The 18,255-nt window shown below is 45.4% G+C and overlaps 1 long non-coding RNA gene across 1 annotated transcript; it reads right to left on the bottom strand.

Moving 5' to 3' along the window:
- Positions 1–16,479: 16,479 nt before the first annotated feature.
- Positions 16,480–16,994, bottom strand: LOC116859359. Its single transcript, XR_004381137.1, has 3 exons — positions 16,953–16,994; positions 16,709–16,884; positions 16,480–16,619 (listed from the first exon to the last, which is right to left on the bottom strand). It is a non-coding gene; the product is annotated as an uncharacterized LOC116859359 (long non-coding RNA).
- Positions 16,995–18,255: the final 1,261 nt, after the last annotated feature.

Here is an 18,255-nt window from a genome sequence, read left to right as displayed (position 1 = left end):
GAAGGGACGGAGGAAAGTGTGCACGGAGGCAGGAAATGGGAGGGAAGAACTCACGGGACACAGGAGCCAGCTCCTGCTGGATCAGTGGGGGTTGGTGCCGGACGGATGGCTCAAAGTCTTTAACATCATCCTTAAATGAAGGAAGGATTCCATGCCTGGGTTTCCCATCAATGTTTCCTTCTCTTCAATGCTCCGAGCTCTGAGAGCACCCACATCAGGAGGCTGAAGAACGAGAGCCTGAAGAACAGAAGGACAGTCCGGATCCTCACGGCTGAGCTGCCACCACTGGGCGCCCCCGCCCCAAGACTCAGGCTTCAGGCTGCTTGGACTGGATGACAACCTTAGCTCAGTGGCTTGGGTTACAAAGACTGAGACCTTCCCGAATCTGGCCCCCCAACCGCTGCTCGGTGCTCTGTCCTCGTCCAACGGTGTGAGGGGCCACCCTCCTTTGGAGTGGATAATTCAAGATTATTTTCTCTTTTGCAAAAACGGAATACAGAGAGAGGAAAAAAGAAAACGTCTCCAACCCCTCTACTCCGGGAAAGTCATGCCTGCTCTTGAGGCAACCAACCAATTGATGGGGAAAGTCTGAAAAAGATTTACAAATCACACAAATTCAAAGTCAGAGGCTTATGTTTGTTGCATCTGGAACCAACCCCCCAAGTATAGTTCAGTGATCCAAGAGAGCCCATTCCTGGTCCCTCCACACACCTTCCACGGCATCACTTGATTTTAATTTTTTTTTTTAAGATGTATTTATTTGAAAGAGAGAGAGAGAGACGGGATGGGGTGGGGAGGGGCAGAAGGAGAGAAAATCTCCAGCAGACTCCCTATTGAGCGCAGAGTCTGACATGGGCCTCAATCTCACAACCCCAAGAGCATGATCAGCGCAGAAGTCAAGAGTTGGGGGACGTTTAACTGACTGAGCTGCCCAGCCACCCCTTAACTTTTCTTTTAGTAGCATTGATCACGATCTGAAATTCTCTTGTTCATTCTTTGGGCTTCTTGTCGATCATAGGTCTCCTCCCTCAGCACCACCCAAACTGTGTCCCCCGCCCCAGAAGAGCAGGGTCTGTCATGGCACTGGAGTAACCCCAGTGTTTGGCAACGGTGTGAGCATGAAGTGGTTACTCCATAAGTACTTGTGGAAAGTCACAGTGGAAATTCACAGAGGCTGGAATGGTGTATGCATTAGATTCAGAAATGCACATGCCCTCCACTCTGAAAATGAAACAGAGTGAATGTGACTTCCATTTTCCTTTAAGGAACTAAGAGAAGATCTGAACCCCTCATCAAAGCAGTTTATTACACCACTGTTTGTAAAAACAAAAGCCTGGAAGAACCTAAATGTCCATGTGGTTAAATAAATTACAATACAGTTAGACAATAAAGATACTATCCATACTTATGAAAGAACAAGGGAGCTCTTTGTGAACTGACATAGAAAGATGTCCTGGATATAATCTTTAGTGAAAAATGCAAAGTACAGGACAGTGTTAAAGTATGCAGTCATGGTTGGGGGAGGGGAGAATATGATGGGAGGGTGTGTTCATATGTGCTCATTTGTGAAAACACTATTTCTACCGGGTGCAAAAAAACTAGGTGTGATGTTTACCTGGAGGGGTGCGGAACACGATTATTTGGGAGGAGAGAGAATTTTTCATAAACCTTTTTGTAAATTTTGAGCTTTGAACCATAAAATGTATTACCTATTCAAAAACAAAGTCAATTAAATCCACAACCATATTCATTTATTTAAAATATCTATTGATTGAATAATTAATTTGATGTAGAGTTTCCCTTGCTGACTTTCAGGAAACATGAGACAGTGTCCCCTCCCATTCTCATTCAAGGTCACACTCCTAAACCTGCCTTTGCTCTTTCTCTCCCTGCCTCTCCCCTTCTGTAAAATAAGGTCACATTCCTGAAGGTGGGGCTCCTGCTGTGTCACTGGCTTACTGTAGGTGTGTGAAGGATAGGTAAACAGTAGCGTGTGGTGGCAACAGGAATTCCCTCCATGCCAGGGTGTTCCTGTAAACAGTAAAAGAATGTCATCATGCTTACCTTCTAGGGAGTTTTACAAAAACAACTTTCCTGCTTCCTTAAGCGACTAGATAAAAAATTAAATAAACTTGGCTCTTCGCTGAGTCACCTGGCTCAGCTGGAAACCATGGAGTCTGGGGACATTTTTTTTAAAGATCTTATTTATTCATTTGAGAGACAGAGAGTATGAGTGGGGGGAGGGGGTGGACGGGGCAGAGGGACAAGCAGACGCCCTGCTGAGCAGGGAGCCCAAGTGGGGCTCAATCTCAGGACCCAGAGATCATGACCTGAGCTTTCAAAGTCAGACGTTTAACGGACTGAGCCACCCAGGTGCCCCAGTCTGGGGAAATTGCTGGGTAAAGAAGCAGCAGTAGGCTCTTGTGTGCATGGTATATACTGGCAGTATCTTCCCTGAGCTGACGAAAAGGGCCTCTTGGAAGCTACAGTGTCCACTAACAGCAGGGCCGCCCAGGAAATCCAAACTAATCTCTTGACTTGGCTCTGAAGGGAGCAAGCAGGTTTAGCTTCATAGGTATGCAAACCTCACTTAGAAGGGTCTTTGCACTTGTCTTAATGCTCTGCTGTCACCATCTTGACATTCTTAACAAATCTTTTTTAACAAGTGGCCCATATTTGCATTTTGTACTAGGCCCTACAAATTACATAGTCCTGCGGAAATTATCACAAAAATCCTTGTCATCCCAAGTGTGGTTTATCGTTTGTCGTGAAAAATACAGTGTTCTCATTCACCAGTGTATCTGACTTTATCAGATCCCTTTCTGAAAATCATTTTAGGAGAGCTTCGGGGTCCAGGTACCCGTGGCCTTGTGGGAAGGCAAGGGCATGCATGCTCAAGGTCAAGGGTCAGGGACAGGGCAGGCAGCCCACTCTCTACCAATTTGAGAAGAGCCAGGCACTGCCAGCATTTCTCTTCATTCCTGGCTCACACAAGTTGCCTAGAATTACTGGTTCACAGGATAGCACCTTTGAAGAAAACCCGAAGAAGTCACGGGGACAGACCTCTAATGTTTTTGAATGTGTTCTTTAATTCAAAATGTATTTCCTGAGCACATACACGGAGGGCATGCAATAAGAAGACACCTACCCCACAGTCATGAGCTTACAGTGCAGCAGAGCTATGCCATAAGCAACTAAATGAACACAATGAGAAATATGAATTATGATAAGTGCTATGGAAGAAATATGCAGAGAGAGAGAGAGAGGAAAACTGGTGGGTGGTGGGGACTACTTGGAAAGTCATCAAGGGCGACTTCCAGCTGCTTGGTTTACCACCTGATATGGCACTCGTGTGCAGAATAACAAGGTTTAGTATAAATGCCCTGCCAGTGCAGACATGTGCCTTGTGGAAGGGCTCATGCTCACTAAATGTGGGTATTAACCTTTTCTCAGGAACACTGAGTCCCTGAAGCAGGTTGGCCTGGGAGGCAGGAGCCTTGAGTCGGTAGCCTTCCATCTGCCTGGCACCTGAGGATTTTCAAAGCATGTTCTCATCCATCTTCTCATTCTCAACAATCTTTGAGACCAGATGGCGATTATCATTAACTCCACCTTCTAGAAGGAGTTCAGAGGGGCTAATCTAATTTGCCTAGGTCACACAGGTAATAAAGGAGTCAGAAATCAAAACAAGTCTAGCTGATGCCAAGTCCGTCAAGGCTCTTCCTAGCAAGCCATGTCATTCCATGTCAGGTTCCTCCCATGTTTAGAAGAAGCTGCCTTCCTTTCTGAGGTATCAGGGGAAAGGCACTGGGAGGGTCCCACTGCCTGTGACCCGGCCCAGAACCGCAGCCTAGTAGAACTGCAAGGGCCCGAAGAGATCCTCTAGGATCTCATTTTATAGCTGAAGAAAACACAGACTCATAGAGGGAAAGCAGTTCATGGCAGAATAGGACTAAAACCCAAATCTCCAGCCCAGATCTCTGTCCACTTCACTGAAGACCTTCTGGGTTTGGCTCACTTTCATCTACAGAGAAGTTAGCCCTGGGGCGCCTGGGTAGCTCAGTTGGTTGAGCGACTTCCTTGGCTCTGGTCATGATCCCAGAGTCCTGGGATCGAGTCCACATCAGGCTCCAGGCTTAGTGGGGAGTCTGCTTCTCCCTCTGACCCTGTTCCCTCTCATGCTGTTTCTCACCCTCTCTCTCAAATAAATAAATAAAATCTTAAAAAAAAAAAAAAGTTAGCAGTTGAGCTAGGAGACCTTTGTGGGAAAGAGTAACCAGAACTAAAATGTAAAGGGTTGCCTGGCAACCAGAAAGGGAGCCATGTATGATTTTGCCACCTGGCAGCCGGTTTACCCTCTTTTTTTTCTGGTATTCCTCATCCCCAGGTTTCCCCTAAGAAGAACATTCACATTCCCTAATCAGACTCTGCACATGGGTGGAATTATTTCCAGGAGTTCATTTCACTTCCTGATTTAGGAGTGGGCACGTGACTCAGAGTCGGCCAATCAGAGCATCACATTTTCCTGGCCATGGTGATTGGCTCAGAGTAGACCCGTGACCTAAGCTCAGCCATTCATGCCCCACCCCCCCCCCCCCCCCCCCCCCCCCCCCCCCACCCGCACCCGCACCCCGCCAAAACCCTTTATCTTGAGAATAGGGCTGGGGCAGAAGGCGTGCCTGGAGCTTATTCATTCCTGCTGCAGCATCCTATGCTTTTCAGGCTTTAGGCTTCTCAACAATTCATCCTAAGTGAGAACCCTCTGCAACACTTTTGAAATGGTAGTTAGGAAATCAAGTGATAGTAACGTCTCTCCTATTTCCTGACAAGCCTCTTCCACTGACATGTAGCAGCTTTGGTCTTGAATAGTTACTCAGAAAATGAGACCCACTGCAAGAAAATTCAGCAGACACAAAGCCTTTTCATGATTCCTTCAAGTCAGTGGTTGTCTGTGTGAGGTCCCTAGATCAGCAGCAGCCTCTGGGAATTTGTTAGGAATACAAATTCTCAGGCCCCACCCCAGACTGGAGGCATCAGAAACTCTGGGGGAGAAGCCAGATGTCTGGGTTTTTCAGAAGCTCCCCAGGTGATTCTGATACCCACTAGAGCTTGAGAACTTCTGCTTTAAACCACTAAGTTCAGTCCTGTACGAATTCACTTAAAACATTCAAATATGAACTATATGTCAATTTTTTTTTTTTAATAGTAAGCTCTACACCCAATGTGGGGCTCAAAGTCACCAGCCTGAGATCAAGGGTCTCATGCTTTATGGACTAAGCCAGGCAGATGCCCCTCAATTCTTTTAAATGTTAAAAAATAAATTGGGGGTACCTGGGTGGCTCAGTGCCCCGCCTCAAGTCGGGCTCTCTGATCGGCAGGGAGACTGCTTCCTCCTCTCTCTCTGCCTGTCTCTCTGCCTACTTGTGATCTCTGTCTGTCAAATAAATAAATAAATAAATAATCTTTTAAAAAATAGATAAATAAATAAATTGAAATATGGAAGGGAAAAGATGTCTAAAATTTGTGTCTTGCTTCAGATCAAATTGTATAAGATTATTTTATGTTATTCTAGGGACCTGAAGACAGGGCCTGACATCAAAAAGACTTAAGTTCTAACCCTCCCTCGGCTACTTGTTGGCTATGTGAATTTAGGTAAATTATGACATTTTAAGCTTCTGTGTTCATATCTGAACAACCTGCAATAAAAACCCGTCTGTCGGTTGCTGGGGGGAGGGGGTTTGGGAGAGGAGGGTGGGGTTATGGACATTGGGGAGGGTATGTGCTATGGTGAGTGCTGTGAAGTGTGTAAACCTGGCGATTCACAGACCTGTACCCCTGGGGATAAAAATATATGTTTATGTTAATAAAAAACTTAAAAAAAAAAAAAACCGTCTGTCATAGGTCATGTGGGCATTGAGTGAGACAATGACTGTGAAATCGCTAGCACATAAGGTCTCAGTACATTTCAGCTCATTATTATTACGTATGTGGAATTAAGGCTACCTATTCTTTACAAGCATTGACTTCCTTTTACCTTCCCAGCCTGGCTGAGGACACGTTTACCATTTGTCTGAAACTGATGTCTAGCCCGAGAGCTCACTAAGTGGAACCAGAAAGCCCACGTCCTAGGCTTTGGCACTGCCAATAACTCACCACATGTTATTCAGTGAGCCAACTCCCATCTCTCAACCTCAGGTTCCTCAAGGGTTAAATGACCAGGTTGAGACTAGCTGGGCTGTAAGGGCCTTCTGGGCTCTGACAATCTAAAATTCTACACCTTAAGGCTTGAACTGGGTTTTCTTTAATTGGCTGGAAGGGGCACAGTCTTCAGTGCCAAAACCCATCTGGAAGTATCTATTTTTTAGGAGACATGAAAGGAGAACCGAGCTCTACAGGTGAGTATGAGAGCGAGGCAAATCTTCCCACAGAGCAAATGTCCCTACAGATTTACCCACCTGTCTCAGAGACCACCCCATTTCCCAGACCATACCACCATAGAATGGGTCTCCTCATTCATCCAGGAGAAGAACTTTCCCTTTCTCTATCTACTGCCAATTGCTTCATCACCTGGCTTGGGTTAAGTACTCAGAAACTCTGGCCAAGGGCCCTCCCAAAACAGAAAGCACAGTGGCCACTAACCCATGAACCTGCCAAGAAGAACAAGAAGTTCAGTCACTCCTGAGTTTCAAGCCAGGTTCCAGGTCATCTCCTAATAGCCCTACTCTGCTTAAGCCAAAACAGTGTGACATCAAATCACTCTTTTCATCTCCCTCTTTTTATTGATCCACATTTTCTATGTTGTTTCCCCCTACACTGTACGTATATCACTTCTGTTTCATCCTCAAAGCAATAGCCTTTGGAGACCCTCGCCAAGCACAATGAGTCTTGTTTGGCAGTAAGAGTACAGTGCTCCTCGGGGCGCCTGGGTGGCTCAGTGGGTTAAAGCCTCTGCCTTCAGCTCGGGTCATGATCCCAGCGTCTTGGGATCGGGCCCCACGTTGGGCTCTCTGTTCTGTGGGGAGTCTGCTTCCCCTCTTTCTCTCTGCCTGCCTCTCTGCCTACTTGTGATCTCTGACTGTCTAGTAAATAAATAAAATCTTTAAAAAAAAAAAAAAAAGAGTACAGTGCTCCAGGGGGCTGGAGGCCCCAAGTCATGGGTATCCTGGCAAGTCACTTAGCATCCTAGGCTCTGCTTGTCACTGTTGTAACGAAAGGGCAGGCCTGACCAGCACTTCACCTAGAATACTTCACAAGACTGCGAATCCCCCCTCAAGGTCGGCGGCTGGCAAAAATGCTATGCTGAGAGTCCTGAATCCAGTCCTCCCCACTCCACAAACACAAGCCACTGCCCGGTCTTGGCCAGCAGTTTATGGATGTGAGTAAATAGGGAAGATAATGTGAGCGGACTGAAGCAAATCCACCAACAACACAACCCTGCTATCCTGCTAAGGGATTGCAGGAGGCGGGGGAGCTTGAAAGACCCACATACTTCCCCAGACCCCCACCTCAGAAAGGACAAATTGGGAAGATAGGTGGCAGCTGGATTCATCCATCTCAACCAGTATTTCAGAAAAGGAAACTGAGGTCAGAAGTGGGGAAATGAGTCCCTTAAGGTCGCACAGAGAGTAGGTGACCCCAGGTCAATGCTCAGCCCACAATAGCCCCTGACTCTGCTTTTATATCATGAAAGTTAATGGGCCCAGGGGAACCTTTCTCCATGAAGATGGCTGACCAGATGGACCCTTCATCCCTGCTAGCTGGGATGCCCATCAAAGCTGAACACCATCCTCTGGCACCACTCCCCCTGCAGTGGCGACAGGAGGTGGCTCTGACCCAGGCTGCATTTTTCCCAGGCTATCTCAGCCGAGGGCCTGCCAGACCTTGCCATGTTATCTCTTGATCTCAATCAGCTGCTCTCCATTTTCTACCATGTTTCATCCACAAAAGCCTCCTTAGCTTCCCAGTAGGAAATCCAGACCAAGGTCCCAGAGTTAGTAGGAGGGCCAGGCTGGGACTGGCTTGATGAGAGAAAGTGCAAAGGATGCGCTAGGTCTGCAGCCTGCAGTGCCTTCAGAAATCCCCACCTGTGCACAGGAAGGCAGTGCGGGGCAGCAAAAACAGCTAGCACACAGTCCTGGGTTCAAGTTCCAGCTGCTTCTCAGCTGCATGACTTTGATAAGACATTCAGCCTTCTGAGTCTCAGTGTTCTCATGGAGAAGATGGGGGTGTCCTCACTTTGCACACGTGATGGCTGGATTGTGTGCATAGCTTCATTAGCTCTGGGGGACTGGAAGATGGAACTCTGGGCATGTTTGTTCCCCCGATGCTCTACGTTGGAATGGTGCTAGTGAAGAATTAGAGTTTCAGCCTGACCTGGAGGTGCCCAGGGTGTGACAGGCAGAACCCACACCTTGGGTTCGAGGAGAGCCCTGACGCTCATCAGCTGGGGCCAATTCCTCCTCTCCTCTAAAATTCAATTTTCTAATCTCTAAGTGGAAAGCTTTTCCTGTACCCAAGACGATGGTGATGAAATTGCTTCGTAAACAGTAAAATATGCCAGTGTTATCTCTTCTCATTAGCACACACTGGTACAGAGCCAAATCCTTCTGAGACCTTGGGCAAGTCATTAAACTTCTCTGGGTATATCACTCAAGGTCCCAGCAGGAAACAGATGGCACGTCCAAACTGGGTGATTTGACTCAAGGATAATAACGCAGCTACTTACAAAGACGTGTGCACAAAATGGATAGTGCGGCATCTCAGGGCTAGTTACTGCAAAGAGCCCTTAGTACACCTAGGACTTGATGGTGCAAGGGAGGAGCAGTCATTCGGACCACCCACAAGAGCTTTGGCCTTCAGAGGAGGGATACAGCCTGTGCAGGTGCTCTGGCAGGGAGGAACAGGAAAAAATAATACCCTTATGATGCTGTCCTCTGCCTTCTGATCTGCTGTGGATGCTTCCCTCTGACTTGATCAAACTGGAAACCAGAGAGTCAGGAAACCCATGGATGCATTCCACACAGGCCTGCCTCCCCAGACACAGTGCAGGGCAGGAAAGGGTAGAGAGCAGGTCTTGGAGGGGCATTTGGCAGAAATCTAGCCCACTGGGCTTGAATGCCTTCCACAGTTAAAGGGCAGTATTAAGTGAGATGATGTCTTCTCTGGAGCTCCCTCTCTGACAGAGTCTCAGCCCTCTCCCCCAGGCTTCAGAACCAGCACCCAGAAGGTGTAGAACCAGAAGGGGATCCAATCCTCTCCTGGGGAGATCTCTAGCCTTTCCAATGAATCAAGTGCAAGGACACCCTTTTTTTGGCAGTCCCAAAGTTAAATGACCGTCTTTGAGTCCCATCCTCAAAGCAGTGGGCAGGTCAGCCAGAGAGGGAGTCATTATTTGGATTACTATGTTTTAGCATTTATTTTTCTCTTTTAACCAGAGCTAGCCAGGTGCATATCTCAAATGCTAAACAGATGCCCTTCTGCATTCATTCACTAGAAGAAATAGAACGCAGTGTAGAAGTCTCTTTAGGCCTTATCTTTAGAGATAATAAATTGCAAACAAGTGAACACCCTGGAACAATCTATTTTTTTCCAGCACCTTCTAGCTGACAGTCAATGTGGCTCCCAGGAGAGATATCAAAGAGCTGAGTAATCTTGAGGAGACAATAGTTCCCAAATCCCCTTTTTTTCACTCCATCCCATTCCAGATGGGTGACATAAATCAACTGCCTATAAAAGAAAAGATAAGAGAGAGCTTCCCAGGAGATCTGGGATGATAGTTAAAACCGTGGGCTCTAGCATCGGTAAAGCCCAGGATTCAAGTTCCTGCTCGATCTCGTGCGAGCTGTCTTCATGACCTCGGACAAGTGACCTAAGCTTCAATTTCCTCGTCTGTCACATGAGCTTAATAATGATTTATCTGCCTCATGAGGTTACTCCAAGAATTGAACAAAACAGTACAAACACTTAGCACATAGTAAACATTCAATAAATGGTAGTGGAGGGGAACTGGGAAGCGGCTGACAGATCTATGACACTAGATCCATAACAGTGGCTCTCCCCTAGCCACAGCACTTCCCCTATACTCCTTCTATGGCCCTCATCCCTCGCCCATGCATTTTAGCCCTCCCTATCACACCCCTGCTCTAAACATATCACTCGCCATATCACTTATGACACCCACAGCCCTTTGCTGCGGTTTGGTCTCCATAATATCATAAATCAGGAGTAGTTTTTAGCTCTTAAAGCAAATCATCATCATAAAATACTGTGTATTAGTCATCCCAGCATTATAAAATTCAGGGCAGGGAGAGGCCATCCCAATTCTGTAATGCAGATGGCACTAGAACCTTAACCATAAAAATTACTGAGTGGCTCAGTCCCTTTAGCATCTGACTTTGCTCAGGTCATGATCTCTCAGGGTCCTGGGATCCCGCCGGGGGTCAGGCTCCACACTCAGTGGGGAATCTGCTTGAGATTCTCTCCCTCTCTGAGGTGCCTGGGTGGCTCAGTCAGTTAAGCATCTGCCTGTGGCTCATGTCATGATCCCAGGGTCCTAGAATTGAGCCCCACGTCTGGCTCCCTGTCCAATGTGGAGTCTGCTTTTCTCTCTCCCTCTCCCTCTCTGTGTGTATGCCCTCTCTTTCTCTAGCTCTCACTCTCTTTCAGATAGATAAATAAATAAATAAATAAATAAATAAATAAGATTCTCTCCCTCTGCCCCTCCCCCACCTATAAAATAAATAAATCTTTTTTAAAAAGTTACATGAAGCCTATGGACTAGCTGTGACAACACAAGTACCGCCTGTTTAAGAGTAGCCTGCAAACACAAAGCATTCTCAGGACAAAAAAAAAAGGAAAAGAAGAAAAAAAAAGAAAAGGGAAAAAGGAAAAGAGGGAAGTTTGAAGCATATTTACCTTATTTTTATATATTTTTACTTATTTTACTTTGTATTTAGTTATCTTTGATTTATGAGAAATGGGCAAGGGATTTTCCTATGAGATCATGAGGTCAGGACCACAACCCCAGAAAGAAGTTGTATTCTTCCCCTTTTTACAGTTGAGGAAACTATAGCTCAGAGAGGGTGAGTGATTTCCTCAGAGTCACACAGCCAGCCAGAGAAACAGTTCAAATCCCAACAAATAGATACATATGTTTTATGCACCCCCTTCAAAAGTTATTTTGCTAACACATTTATAAATACCTCCTGAAGTTTGCTAATGTACAGACTGTGAGTCAATACCACAGACTTTCTCAATGTCAGAAAACGTCACCAGGAGCCATTTGCATTGTAGCATTGTGCCTAAAGAATTTTTTTTATCTAATCTCTTGTCTAATCTTTTCCATCCACCTTTTATGGTGATAAACCGGTGGGTAGAGAAGCAGGTCAAGAACGTGGGGTGTGGCGCTCTTCCAGCCTTGACTAGCAGGGGCACCCTCCCTCCTTCATCCATGGGGCCTTTACTAAAGCACAGGACAAAAATCTTCGTCTCAACTCTTGACTCTGTGGTCTTGGTGTCCACACCCTCCTGATTCCAGCCCCGCTGCAGTTGCTCTAGTTCAAGTCTTCAGTTTATTGCAATGAACTCCCCATTGCCTGCCCATGTGCAACCTTTCTCTATTCCAATCTATTTTGCACCCATTAATGATTAATTCACCCACGGCACCACTCATATCACAGCTTAAATACTTTCAGTAGCTTTCTACTCCCTATAGAAAGGCTATAGAATGAGCTCTTTCTAATCTGTCTTTGCAGTATTAACATCCTTGCTGCAAGGCTTCCAGCAAATTATATTTTTCACTAATGCCCTCAACTTCCCATATTTTCCCAAAATGATACATCAAGAGCCCAGTTTCTCTCTCTGTCTCTCTCTCACTCCCAGCTCTACTTCCTTAAAGAGAGTTCCGTTCTCAAAAGTGTCTCCCCTTGTGTCTGGCCATGACTTTGAAGGCCACATGCTTCCATGTTCAAATTCAGCAGAGAAGAGGAACCTCTGCTTCCTGGTAGATCTCACTGTCACTGACTGGCTTGACTTTTGTCATATACCATCCTTGAATCAATGCTTGTGGCCAGGGGATGGGATGGGTTCATTGGATGAGCCCCCCGAATTTCCCAGTCATGAGGTTTGGGTGAGACCTTCAAGTTCAGGTATGAGCCCTAACTTACCTAAGGTAACAGACACTTTAGAGGCCTTTTCTTTCATGAAGAATTTCCTTTACTCCCCTAGCTACAAAGCAAGTTCTTTCTCTTTTGAACTTATGAAGCTCTTTAACAGTATTTCTTTTGTTGCCATTACCACTGTCTACCTTGCATTAAAGCTCTCCGTCTTATCTCTGCATCCTGAACACCAATCACACCCACGATCTTCTATGAGAAATGGCTCTGTCCATAGTCTTTGGCTAAGCAGCCACCTCTAAGTTACTTTATGTAATCATAGCTGCTGACCATGCTGATTAGACCAGAGGTGGGCAGGCAACCATAAGCTGGCCAGCAGCTTCTAGAGTGTCTAAAACAAACAGTTCTACCAAGAGACCTCAGTGATTACCTTTGAAGACCATGAGTGAGCTGCCACAATGAGCAGACAGGAGCCATGAGGCAAGGCAATGACACAGAGGGTATAGAATAAATGCTATTACCCTCAGGAATAAGGAAGCTAAGACTCAGAGAAGCCAAGTAACCTGCCTAATAGGTAGCCTAATCCTAAAGCCAACTCTCCCAACCAGTACACCATATTCTCAAATTGCTGCAAAAGCGACTGCATTACATTCACTAAAGACAAATCCTTATCATAGAAGCTAATGGAGGGGAACATTACTAGGGAATTAATAAAGGGATCATTGATCACTGGTGGTGGCTCCTTTCCCTGGCACAGTCTGGTCACCCACACCTCTTTTCCTGCCCACTAGTCTTTGGTCATTCTTTCAAGTTTGCCTAAGAACATCCCCCCTCCCCACCACGCCCACCCCACCCTGATCATCTTCTGTCAGCCAAGAGAGTTCTCATTGACCCTGAATATGATAAGCAAAATGCAAAGCCCTGTGCGCCTGGGTGGCTCAGTGGGTTAAGACTCTGCCTTCAGCTCAGGTCATGATCTGAGGGTCCTGGGATCGAGCCCCACATCGGGCTCCCTGCTCAGTGGGGAGCCTGCTTCCCCCTCTCTCTGTGCCTGACTCTCTGCCTACTTGTGATCTCTGTCAAATAAAATAAAAATCTTTAATAAATAAATAAATAAATAAATAAGACCTTTAAAAAAAAAACTGCAAAGCCCTGAAAGAAGCCCACTGTAGTGGATTCTTGCGGGGGACGCCCCTCAGCCCACAACAACCCCCATCTCTTAGAAGTTTCCTCCACTCCCACCCAAGAGTGGGTGCCAGCAGCACTGTGCTAGGTGCCTTCATTTCCACGGACTTGTCTTACTCTCACGACAACCTCAAAATGTACAACTGAGAGTAAGTCAACCACACAAGGCCACTGTTCTCTAACATGCTGTCATCATGATTTTAACTCAGGTCTGGCTGGCTCCAAAGCCCTGTTCTTTCCACTGTTCAATGCTGCCTCCAAAATAGAAAGACAAACGAAACTATTGCATCTGACTTAGGATATAATGAAACTAAGGTTTTGGCTTCATTTTCTTTTTATTGGCATCGGTAGTACTCATAATAGACTGTTATCTTTAGTCTCTTTGGGCAATGACACATCTGTAAAACACCAAAGAAACCCTTGACTTGCTTAACAAGCTGGTATTGTGAGTCTGGGGAGTCTGTGCACACGGTCACATCCAACCACGAGATCGGTGTTGAAACAAGTGACTGTCCCAGGGGTACTCGGTCAGATGGCTTAGGATTCTCTTGCGATGAGGATATTACTGATGAGAAATTTTTAAAGGCCTGAGGGAAAACCCTCCCTCAATTATGGAACACTTCCAATATATCTGAGCGGAGCTGGAAATGTGTATGTAATATCCTGATGCAAGTCTTTTCTCCAAGTCCAAAGCTGTTTAGGCAAGTTGCTCCAGAAACACTCCCCAAATGCAGCTAAATTCCAAAAATTAAGTGGCTCATGTTCCATTTTTCAAGTCACTGTTTCACTGTGGGCTTCTACTGCTCCAGTCTATTCAAATAACACCACACTGATTTGAAAGAAGGAAATAGTTTATCTATGTCATTTGTAAAGTCAATAAATTTATTCTGAGCGCCAACACGGGGCAGGTGCTAACGTTTGATGGTGACTAAGCACCATCTCTCCCACTAAAGAGCTTCAGTGTTTAACTCCTACAGTGTCTCTGCAATTCTAGTATAGTACCAATGAGAGCTTCTTTCTGTTGATGCATTACAGTCCATCCGAGTGTCATAATCATCCTGGAGTAGGCAGAGAGGTTTGACAATCTCCACACTACAAATAAGGAGGCTGAGAGGAGGAAAGTTTGTGTTTTCTCCAAAGTCCCACAACTTCTAAGGAAGAGATCTGAGCATCAGGGAGTCGTCCCACTTATGGAGTCAACAGTGGTCTCTGATCATATCTGAGACTTGATATGGTTTCGGGGAGAAAAGGGGAGACATTTAACTCAATTTGTTGATTAAATTCACAGTGACAAAGACCTCATACTCAGACTTTCGACATCATCTAAAGAAGAACTTACCCGTGGGGCACCTGGGTGGCTCAGTGAGTTAAACCTCTGCCTTTGGCTCAGATCATGATCTCAGGGTCCTGGGATCGAGCCCCATATTGGGCTCTCTGCTCAGCGGGGAGCCTGCTTCCTCTTCTCTCTCTGCCTGCCTCTCTGCCTACTTGTGATCTCTCTCTCTGTCAAATAAATAAATAAAATCTTTAAAAAAAAAACCTTACCCCTGGAGTCCCTGGGCAGTGCTGGAGGATGGCAGCCAATACTGGACCATGTCACATAGAGTCTACTTTGAATCAGCTTTAGAACTTCATCATAATCTGTGAATAACATTATAAATCTAATTTTCCTTTTTGGGGTAAAAATATTCATTTATTAAATCCAAACATTTTAAATATGCCACACTTGTATCACACTGCTTTAGGCCTTCTTTGTATTTCCATTTATCAAGAAATACAAAAAAAAAAAAAATCTGAGCTTCTTTTGATGTCCAGAGGTCCCAGTGCCTCATTCAGATCATTCTCATCAATAAAGATGTGCCAAAAGTGGGCGCTGGTCTTTCCTAACAACATCCCCGAGTTTGGCCCATAGTTAAGTACGTTTTACTTCCTACCATCTTGTTCCACGTTATTTGTACATCTCAGATCCATGAAGGCCAATGAGGAGGAACTTCTACAATTTCCCCCTCTTCTGCACCCCCTCCTGCAAAAAGAGAGAAAGGTCAACCCAGAGAAGAGCTTATTTAAAAATCTTAGACATGGCGGCTGGAGGGGGCGCTCCCCTGAGTGTCTCAGTCATTAAACATCTGCCTTCAGCTCAGGTCATGATCCCAGGGTCCTGGGATTGAGCCCCACATTGGCTCTCTGCTCAGCCGGGAGCCTGCTTCTCCCTCTCCCTCTGCTACTCCCTCTGCTTGTGCGCTCGCTCCCTCTCTCAAATAAATACATAAAATCTTTGAAAATAAATAAATAAATCTTTTTTTTAAATGAGGAAATCATGCCGCTTGCAACATTATGCTAAATGAAATAAGTCAGACAAAGATAAACAAATACTGAATGATCCCACTTATACGTGGAACCTAAAGAAAAGGAAAAAACCAAATTCATAGAAAAAGAAATGAGGTTATGGGGGGTCGGGGAGGGGAGACAAGATGAAGGTGGTCAAAAGGCACAAACTTGTAGTTATAAGATAAATAAGTACCGGGGATGTAACATACAACAGGATGACCATAGTTAACACTGCTGTACGCTATATACGAAAGTTAAGGGGGCAAATCCCAAGAGTCCTCATCACAAGGGAGAATATATATGTATATATATGTATATATTTGTATCTATATGAGATAAGAGTTGTTACCTAAACTTATTGTGGTAATCATTTCAATTAATATGTAAGTCAGATCACTATGCTGTAAACTTGAATACAGTGCTGTATGTCAGTTATATCTCAATAAAACCAGAAGAAATAAAAGCAGTGATTTAAAACTAAAAATAAGGGGCGCCTTGGTGGCTCAGTAAGTTAAGCATCTGACTCTTGATTTTAGCTGAGGTCGTGATCTCGGGGTCGTGAGATGGAGCCCAAGGTTGGGCTTTGTGCTCAGTACAGAGTCTGCTTGAGATTCTCTTCCTCCCTCCCCTTTTGCCCCTCCCCCTGCTCACGTGTGCTCTCTCTCTCTCACATGAATAAAATCTTAAAAAATAAAATAAAATAAAATAAAAATGAGGGGCACCTGCCTGTCTCCATTGGTAGAGCTTGTGACACTTGATCTCAGGCTTATGAGTTGGAGCCATACACTGGGCAAAGAGATTACATTAAAAAAAAAAAAAATGAGAAATTACCCTCCACGCTCACCCATCTGGGTGGAGGCTAAGCATCCGCCGAGGACTAAGTTCCCCTCAGGCGATTCCAGTGCTCTGCTGGTTAGGAACCACAGGTGTGAACCAAGCCCCACCCAGCACCCAGCTTCTCGTGGTGAAATCGTAGTGTTCAGAACTTTCTCCCTACAATAAAAGGGAAATGAAAGTTCTGTGGTCACTAGAACTGACTGCTCAGGTGAAATCTCAGTTCTGCTTTAGAAAGAGAAAAACACCTGAGGCATGCGGTGACCCATCCCTCCAATGGGCTAGCTACGTGGGATGCATAAGAACTTTCTATCCACTGACACAGCAGCTACAAGGATGCAGGGAGAGAGAAGGTGCAGCCTGGCCAAGAAAATACCCTATGGGCAGGAATCCTGATGAGGACCCTGTTCTAGTGCCTATGAACCTGACTATGATGCAAAATACCCTATGGGCAGGAATCCTGATGAGGACCCTGTTCTAGTGCCTATGAACCTGACTATGATGCCACCGCCAAAGGACTCTTCTCACCTGACTTCCTTGGTTATGACCTTGGTTATGACACGTGTGCTTGGGAAATTCAGTGCTGGCTACCCAGTTGGAAGATGAAGCATGTTCCTAGGACACCAGCCAGCCAGCCAGGCACACACTGCACGCGCACGCACACACAAAATAAGAGAGGAAGAGTGTGTTTTTTTAAAAAAGCTCTGATGCCATCATAGGAAAAAATATTTCCCCTTAGGTTTATGTATTACATATTGCTCCTAGTTTAAATTACTTGTGGAAATAGAACTGTATCATGATTTTTTTTCCCTTTTTAATCAATAACTTCTACTTCTTAGAGCAGTTTTAGGTTCACAGCACAATTGAATGGAAAGTACAGAGTTCCCATATACCCCTGTTGTCACACAAGCATAACTTCCTCCATTATCAACATCCCCCAGCATTGCAGTACATTTGCTACAATCCATGAACCAACATCGACCCATCATCGCCCAAAGTCCATACTTTCCTTTGGGCTCACTCTTGGTGTTGCGCTGTCGGAGTATGGACAGATCTATAGTGACATGTATCCTCCATTGCGGGACTGTGCAGATAGTTGCAACCTTAAAAATTCTTTGTGTTCTGCCTATTTATCCCCCTCCCCACTAACCCCTAACAATCCTTCATCTTTCTACTGTCTCCAAAGTTTTGCCTTTTCCAGAATGTCATGGCATTGGAATCATACAGTAGGTAGCCTTTTCAGGTTGACTTCTTTTACCTAGTAATGTGCATTTAAATCCCCTCCATGTCTTGTCACGGCTTGATGGCTCGTCTCTTTTTAGAAGTGAAACATTCCATTGTCTAAATTCACCATAGCTGATTGACCCATTCACCTACTGAAGGACATCTTGGTTGCTTCCATGTTCTGAATATTATGAAAAAGCGATTAGAAACATCCATGGGGCGGGGCGCCTGGGTGGCTCAGTGGGTTAAAGCCTCTGCCTTCAGCTCAGGTCATGATCCCAGGGTCCTGGGATGGAGCCCCGCATCGCTCTCTCTGCTCAGCAGGAAGCCTGCTTCTTCCTCTCTCTCTGCCTGCCTCTCTGCCTACTTGTGATCTCTGTCAAATAAATAAATAAAATCTTCTAAAAAAATAAAAAAGAAAAAAAGAAACATCCATGGGCAGGTTCTAGTGTGGACTTAAGTCTTCAGTTCATTTGGGTAAATACTGTGGAGCAAGACTGTGGATCCTACAGTAAAAAAGTATGTTTAGCTTTGTAAGAAAATGCAAACTGGCTGCTGTCAGTGTTGGGGA

Source organism: Lontra canadensis, unplaced genomic scaffold, assembly GCF_010015895.1.
Source record: "Lontra canadensis isolate GAN:19392208 unplaced genomic scaffold, GSC_riverotter_1.0 scaffold154, whole genome shotgun sequence".
Lineage (NCBI taxonomy): Eukaryota > Metazoa > Chordata > Mammalia > Carnivora > Mustelidae > Lontra > Lontra canadensis.
This window is presented reverse-complemented; position numbering and strand designations above follow the sequence as displayed.